Genomic DNA, 8,882 nt, shown 5'->3' with positions numbered 1-8,882 from the left:
CACTGTGGTTGTAATTTTATATCATTATTACTCACTATTTATTTATTTATTTATTTTGTATTTTATTTTACTTACTTATTTATTTATTTTTCTGCTTTCCCAATTATAATACTGATAATATGGTGGTCATTGTATGGTGTTATATTTGATAGTATGATATATTACTGTTATTATTGTACTAACTATATCAACATTATGTATTATTATTATTATTAATAATATCATTATTATTATTATTATTAGTCAATAAGTATATTTAATTATCATAATTATCATTATCATTGCAGCTCTACTACTATAGCTAAATATTGTTCTCACTTAATGTTATTTATTTTGTCATCTACCCTCTTTTTTTTTTTTTTTTTTTTTTTTTTTAGTTGTCTATCTTATTTATTTATTTATTTATTTTTTCTTTTTCTCTTGCTTAATGATGGTGGGGGTGGTCTGGGTGGGGTTGAGGTAGGGGTGAGCGGTGGCTCCGTGTTGGGCCCTCTGCTGATATGGGGGGGCCTCTGGCGGGGGTGGGCGGGCGTGGGGCTGAAGGAGCCCTTCCCCTCTCTCTCCCTCTCGCCCTCAAAAACAAACAAAACAAAAAAAATAAAAAATAAAAAATAAAAAACACAGATTGCCTCCCCCAAAGTACAGACTCCCTCCCAAGGGTCTGGGAGTTGTGCAAGAGAAGTCGAGGCATAGAGGCAAGATCCTCGTCGGGCTGGCATCCACCTAAAGGTCTGGATGCGGCTCAAGGCAGGATCGCCCCTATAATAAAAAGTAATTCAAACTAATCGAAGAGAAAAATGAATGAAAAATAAAAAAATAAAAAAGAAACATTGGTGGTGAAAGAGGAAAGTGGAAGGGACAAAAGGGAAAGGGAAGGAGGGACGGGGAGTTTGGGAGTTCGGAGAGTGCCCTTCGCTCCCCGCTTCGCCTGTCTCCTGCAGCTGGGGCCTCTGGCTGTTCTGCTTGGGGCTTGGTGGGGGGGCCTCTCGCTCCCTCTCCGATTCCCCGATCTGGCACCGCCCCCCCCCCTCTCTATGCCTTTTTTTTATTTTTTTTCTCATTTTTATTATTTATTAATTTATTTATTTATTTATTTTTCTCTTCTTCTCTTCTTCGTTTGCTTCCTCTTCCCCTTCCTCTTTTTATTACTATGATGGTGACTATTATTAGCGATTATTATTATTATTACTAGTATTATTATTATTATTATTATCATACTGTTTGTGGTCCCCTATTTCATGCTTTATATCAAACTGATTTGTTATTGTATTACTATACTATATTATATTCATATATCATATCATATTATCATATTATCCTATGCAGTGTTATAGCACACTCCTATTACGTTTGTTTTGTTGAACTGTATTATATTATACAATGATTTCATATTTTTATTACTACATCATAACACTAACGTCATACCCATCTATCTTTCCTCCAAACACCCCCACGCACACCTGCACGCACGCACGCACTCACAGACTCACTCTCACTGTCACACACTCACTCTCTCTCACACACACACACACACACACACACACACACACACACACACACACACACCTACTCTCTTCTCAAACTCAAAAACTGATGTAAACTGCTATCTGTTTTGTTTTGTAGGTTTTTTGGGGTTTTTTTTTGTCTGTTTGCTTTGTTTTGCACCTTACTTGTCCTGTTCCATCTAGTTTGTAGTTGTGTAATTTCACTAATTTCATTAATATAAAAAAAAAAAAAAAAAAAAAAGAACATTTTTGTTCAGACTTCGGGTTCTGTTTCCTGAAATCAGTTAAGCAACGGGTGTTTTTTTAAGTTTACTATAGAAGAGTTGGCTCACTCCTTTACGTATAGCTCTTGCAATTCATCCTCTTGTATTTGCTGCTGGTCTGAATTTTCTTTCACTTGTTTTGTGTGCCATGTTTCCTCTTTGTAGCACAGATATCTTAACCAGGGTGTCTCCTACTGGCTCCCTATTCATTTTAAAGAAGTATTTTGCACTGCAGGAAGGGAATGTACAAATTGCACTGATGTTTAAATATGAACTATTAATTTTCCAGCTATGATGAGTTTTGATATGCTGGCTCTTGAAGGCAAGGGTACAACAGGGATTTTTCTTTCGGAAACTGTTGTACAACACGTTGGTCCATGGTTGCCTCAGTTTTGTTGAACCGGGCAGTGGAACAATTGTTTGCCATTTCTTTCTATTCACTGTAATTGTGAACCTCTTTGATACCACTGGCAATTTTCTCCATTGTTTTTTGTTCCATGTCTTTCCATGTTCAGGTTGGGCTCCTCTCTGCAATGACCTCTTCTGTTGCTTGTCTTCTGCCTCATTCTTTTCTGTGTCCTCATCTGATACTTGTTCCTCTACTGGAACTCCTCTCTGCCATGACATCTTCTGTTGCTTGTCTTCTGCCTCATTCGTCATCTGTGACTGCTTCCTCTACTTGAACTCCACTCTGCAATGACATCTTCTGTTGCTCGTCTTCTGCCTCATTCTCTTCTGTGTCTTCATCTGATACTGGTTCAATATTGTGAATCGTGCTCAGAGGCAGGTCCTCTGTCCCACTGTCTTGAGTACATGCCTCTCTAACATGTCTCTCTTCCTCAGTCTTTGGTGCCTTTGTCTTGCATACTGATGGCTCCTTAGTTTCACAATCAGATTTTTTTTCTCCATTACCTGGGCTTCATTAATCTCTAATGACTTTTCCTGTTGTTTACTAATCAAATCCCTCACTCCATTTCGATTTCTCGTCCATATGACCCACAGCCAGTGACGGTTTTTCTTATGATCTTGACCAAATAGGGTTATAGAGTTCAGACCAGATTTCTGAGGAATAACCTGTATCTCTGTTCGTAATGTCAACACTCTTCATTGTTTTGACCAAAGCTTCCATTCCACCAGCCACTGCCCATAAGTCTTTCCTCTGAGCTCTGTTTCCTTTTTTAACTCTTCCCATTGTCTTCAAATTGCCTCTAACCTAGGGAAAAGGGGACAGGCAAAGCTAGAACCTTTTGTCAAGATAAAGTGAATTTGTGTAGTAAACTCTGCCTGTTTGCTGAATTAATCACTGCCAACAAGCATAATCCCAGGTTTCTATTCAACACCATTAATCATCATCGTAAACCCAGCCCCTTCTGTTGTTTCTGCCTCTTCTCCAGTTGACTGTGAAAAGTTTTTATCATTTTTTGTTGGCAATCCCCAAATAAGTAACCTTTTCTTTAACTGGTATGTTACATACATAGAGTGTGTTACATTCTTTAAGAGAAAAAAGTTCACATTTGTTGAAATTCAAACAAAGTCCAGATGCTGCAGAGAATGATTCTATTGTTTTGATAGCAATGGGTACTTGACTAGCATTCTTTAGAAATAAGGTAGTGTTGTCAGCAAGTTCACTAATTATAATATCTCTGTCTGCAATGGATATTCCTTTTAATGTGCTATTTTTAATATGATTGGTAAGAAGTTGTGTACAAAGAATGAATAAATATGGGGAGGCTGGACAACCCTGACAGATGCCACATTTTAAATCAAACCTCAGGGATGTACCATTTTTCAACCTGATGGCGCTATTACCATTTGTGTACATTATTTTAACGGCTTTACAGAAAAAGTCACCAAATCCAAATTTTTCCATGGAACGAAATATGAAATTGTGTTCTACCGTGTCAAAGGCTTTATAGAAGTCCAGAAAAATGATGAAACTATCATCAGGACCATAAGAATGAATAATCAATTACCTAAATTATCTAAAACGGGCCTGATATCATTGGAAATATGTATTTTTCTCATGAAATCTGATTGAACTTCATCAGTAATTGGATCCAATACATTTTTAATTTGCTTAGCAATTATTGAGGCAAAAGTTTTATAGTCATTATTCAATAAGGAAATAGGCCGCCAATTATCAATAAAAAGAAAATCCTTTTTGGGTTCGGGAATTAAAGTAATCAAACCTTGTGTCAGTGAAGTCAATGCTTTCTAAGACTACTTCAAGCAGAAAAGGAGCTGAAGATTCTGTAAAAGCCTGATAAAATTCTGCAGAGAGGCCATCAACTCCAGGAGATTTGTTAATTTTGAGATGTTCAATTGCATAAACGACTTCTTCTATGGTTACATTTTCATCACATAGCTTTCTATCATCTTGATTAATTTGAGTGATATTGTTAAGGGAATTAAAAAATGCAGTTGTTGATTGCTGACAATACCTTGATTTATATAGATTACTATAGAAATTAGAGCAATAATCATCTATTATTTTTGGCTCATCAGTTACAATGCCATTAACATTAAATTGTTGGATTATATTAACTTTCCCATGATACCTTTCTAAATTGAAAAAATAAGCAAAAAATGAAAAAATATTTTGTTCACCTTCTTCAATCCACCTTTTTCTCGATCTTACAAAAGCACCTTTTGCTTTATTTGAATAAATTTCATTCAGTTTAAGCTGTTCTGAAATTAACTCTAGTCTTTCCTCATCTGACATATTTGCAGGGCTTTTCTGTGACAAAGTAATTATTTTAGAAACCACCCTTTCTTCTTCTAATCTAGGATTTTTTGCTAAAAAACTACCATATTTTCAGAAGTAGTGGCTTACTTTGAATTTAAATAATTCCCAATTGCTACAAAATGAATTTTCAGATTTCGCTTTGTTCCAGAATTGCATTATTATTATTATTTATATTATTATTATTTTCAATGTCTAATTTAACTATCTTGTGCTGTAACAGCGAACTATTAATCTTCCAGTAAGCGCTTCTGCATACCTTAGTATTGGCAGAGTATAAAGGAATAGAAATGGAGACTGCATTATGATCTGTTAACTGTGTTGTAATGATAGTAATTAATATCTTGTCAATGTTCATATTTTGAGATACTAGCCAAAAGTCCAATCGTGACTACTATAATATGGACTGTTGGCCTCCATGAGATTTTACTTAAGTAAATGAAAACTTAATTTGTATTTATTATGCACTGTGAATATTCTGCACTAAAGTAGTAGTTAGTAGGAGTGAGAAGCCCTTTCTTTTCTTTTGTGTAAACTTTATTTCTTTTGTTAGGGAACTTTAGGGTTTGGAATTAGAATTATTTTTGTTTGTTATTTTGGGCATTGCTCAGCTCTGAAGCCTTAAAAATAAAAAAACTGCTACATTGTGAACTTTGGTTGTGGTGCGGCTGACCATTCATGGGAGTGGGAAGAGGGGGGGGGGGGGGGGGGGCTCTGAACGTGTTGTGTCCTGGTTTCCCTTAGACCAGGGGCGTAACATGTTTTGGGGGCTCATCCGCTTTTTCTTTTGTCCGTCGGCGCGTCAGGTGAGTATTTATCTTTTTGTCTCTGCTTGTCTGGTTGGTTTTTTTGTGTGGGTGGCAAAATGGAGTTTCAGTTAGATGATTTTGCCACTAATCCTACTGAAGGCAAATTGGATAGGTGTAGAAAAGCTGATCTTGTGTTGATTGCAAATTTCTTTGATGTGCAAGTGCCTTTACATGCCAAGAAAAAGGAGTTAAAAGAGCTACTGCATGAGGAGCTGAGTGGAAGGGGTCTGTTTGGTGAGCCAGCTCCTGCAGGTGGAGCTGGGCTGGGTGAGCAAGCTGGTGTTCCAACCCCGCTCTCAAGACCTCCCTGTGCAGGTTGGCATGACTGCAGAGGAGCTCACATTAACTCAGGGAGTTGGAGGTGGAAGCCATGCATTTAAGGGTGAAGGCTCTGGAGATAGAGCGGGGAGCTGCTGTAGCTGCCAGTCCTCCACCCACATCGCCACCCTCACCCAGGCCCTGAGCTCGGGATAGCTTCGATGTAAGTAGGCACATTGCGCTAGTTCCACCTTTTAGAGAATCTGAGGTTGATTCATATTTCAATGCATTTGAACGCATAGCAGCTACACTACACTGGCCGAAAAATGTGTGGCCTCTTCTGCTCCAATGTAAGTTTGTGGGGAAAGCTCAGGAGGTATGCACATCCCTGTCAATAGAAGATAGTTTAGATTATGATATTGTGAAAGCCACCGTTCTTCGTGCTTATGAGTTAGTGCCTGAGGCCTATAGGCAAAACTTTAGGAAATGTGAAAAGACTGCCACCCAGACATAGAGTTTGCGAGGGAGAAAGGTGCCCTTTTTGACAAATGGTGCCAGGCCAGTAAGGTGAAAACTTTGGAAGACCTACGTGAGCTCGTATTGCTGGAGGAATTCAAAAATTGCCTTCCAGAGAAAGTCGTGATTTACTTAAATGAACAGAAAGTTGCGTCCATCAGTGCTGCTGCCGTACTAGCCGACGAGTTTGCTTTGATGCACAAAAGTGTGTTTTCGCCTCCCATCCGTTGAGACCCAGCTCCCTTTGAGAGAAGGGTTAAATCCCCAAAAAGTGCCCAACTTCTACTGGGCCAGAAACTAGAGAATGTTTTTACTGTCATGAGCAGGGACACCTCATCGCAGCCTGGCCCGCTCTTAAGAAAAAAGAGCAGTTAAAAAAATCCCAAAACTCCATCGTCTGTAGGTCTAATACAAACGAGACCTCAAGCTCTAGATTTGGCAGAGACCGAGAGAGACAAAATTGATGAGGCTTTCCGGCCATTCATTTCTCACGATTTTGTTTCTCTCGGGGGTGAGGCAGAAAGAGTCCCAATCACTATCCTGCGGGATACTGGCACTAAGCAGACCATTATTCGTGGAGGTGTCATGCCCTTTTCGGCTACTCCTTATAGTGGCTCAGATGTTCTGGCCTGGGGGGTAAAAATGAGTGTTGTGGGTGCGCTTTTGCATTTCGTTCAGTTCTCCTCACAATTCAAAATTGCCGTGAGGTCACAGCTACCGGTAGCCGGTATTGATCTTATTCTTGGAAATGACTTGGCTGGCGGAAAAGTCTCCCGAGGTAATTGATGACCCGAGTCCCAATGATTGCGTTTCTGTGCCGGCTGTGCTAAACTCGCCCCGTGTTCCCTGTGTGTGCCGTAACGCGTGCACGATAAACCGAACGATATCAACGATGTGAGGTCACTAACACATCAACACAAAGCACACAACACCGCTCTAAGACGTGTTGAGAAACATAAGGCGTAATAGTTATGTTTCACTTTTTTTCTAAAGTTTAAGGTGACCAGCTCCCGAGAAAGTGTGCGCTCACGTCGCCATCTTGGCTCCCCCCAGTCCGAACAAAAATCCACTTGTATCGCTCAGCCATTTTCGCATAGCACGTGATCGCCTGCTGACGATGTCATTTCCGCATTTCAAAGTAAGAGCACAGTCTTTCTATGAGCTCTTTTTTTTTTTTGTAACGTGCATTCATTATTTTATTACGTTAATGTGACACAGTGAGGATTAGTGTGTGTTTATTTGTTCTATGTATATTATCTAGCACACACTTTCGTATACATTTCTGTTTGAGTATGAAAGGCACGAGGATGCTTGTGGGCAACTGTCAGGTCCCTAAAGTGGTGGGTTTGCGCTGCTTCTTCTGTTGGCAGTTATCTAGCCACTGAGGGCCAGCCAACTCATCCTTAATATTTTTCATTTATTCTTTCAGGTGGGTAAAAGTCACAAAGCACTTCACGTTATTAGTAGTGTACCCTTACTAATGTAGTTGTAATGTCTGTGTAGAACTGCACCGTAGGCTATTTAGTTAGGTTACATTGTTTCAGTTAGGCTACGTTAACTGTTGTAAGATATGACAAGTGACAGCACCCTGGTTAAGGTCTTTGATAGTATGGCTGTTGGTGTTGATAGCTGTTTTTGTTTAGAAATGTCGTATTGTAATTTTATTGCTCATTGTTAATATGTAGATTAAGCTAAGGTAACGTTAGCTACTAAACCGGCATCTGTTGCCATGGCGACATTAAACAATCATGTAGCGGGCTGGGGGAACGAAAGTAGGGTGCAGGATTTTATATAGGGATGCGAGGATATAAGATTTTATCTTTTATCACAATAAAAACACCCAAGCTAATTTTATCTTGGTGAATTTCCATTATCGGATCCTCACGAGTGACTTGACAAAGCTGTCCAGCTCACTAACGTGCAGTCCTATTGAAAGTAATACAGTTTGACTCTATGCCACAATGCCAGTTGGACTTTATTTTATTTAAAGAACAGACTCACAAAATGTTGCTATTTTTTATTTATTTATTTATCCTTTATTTATGCAGGGGGACCTTATAATTTATGATAACCTTATTTAAGATCTTTTTTTTTTTTGCATTCATTCTGCTGTCCTTGCTCTACCTCTGTCTGTGTGATCTGAAAACAAAACAAGTTATTCATTTACTGTGCATTTACAACACATAACTAATTGAACCATGTTGGATATCAGGTTGATAGGTAGATTCTTTTTATTAATAGATTTTTTTCTCTCATTGTGATTACCTGCTGGGTGTTAGCGAGAGTCTGAATCTGTCATGTTTGTTTTTCACAAAAAAAAAAAAAAAACAGCATAAAAAAAAGAGTCCTACCAAATGAAAAAAATCCTAGAATAACAACAGTACCACTCCTGTTAGATGCAAAGAGAAATTAATTAAATTTATGCCAGTCTATGCCAAGGTGGACGGGGCGGGACTGGGCTGAAACTAGGCCTATCCAGATGTTAGATGGATCCCCCTGACCCGCCGGCGGGCTCCTCGGTGGAGGGACAGGGCGTCGCGAGGCGCGGCATACTCGGCCATGTTGGGCAGTCCATGTGCCATGCAGCAGCTGAGCGCTTTGCGGAAGATGGTTGGCCTGGTGGTCGGCCTCGTACCACTCATCGGTGTTCCCGTCATAACGCTCCACGGAGGAGGTGGTGCTGAAGCCGTTGTGGCCTCCGACCACGAACAGCAGGTCGTCCACCACCTCGATGCCGAAGTTTCTGCGCTTCTGCGGCATGGAGGGCACGGCACGCCACGTGTTGCTC

The sequence above is a fragment of the Centroberyx affinis genome, unplaced genomic scaffold, assembly GCF_046629955.1.
Source record: "Centroberyx affinis isolate AG114_WGS23_722 - 3 ecotype Tasmania unplaced genomic scaffold, CSIRO-AGI_Caff_v1 ptg003064l_1, whole genome shotgun sequence".
Lineage (NCBI taxonomy): Eukaryota > Metazoa > Chordata > Actinopteri > Beryciformes > Berycidae > Centroberyx > Centroberyx affinis.
Note: the sequence above shows the minus strand (reverse complement) of the source record.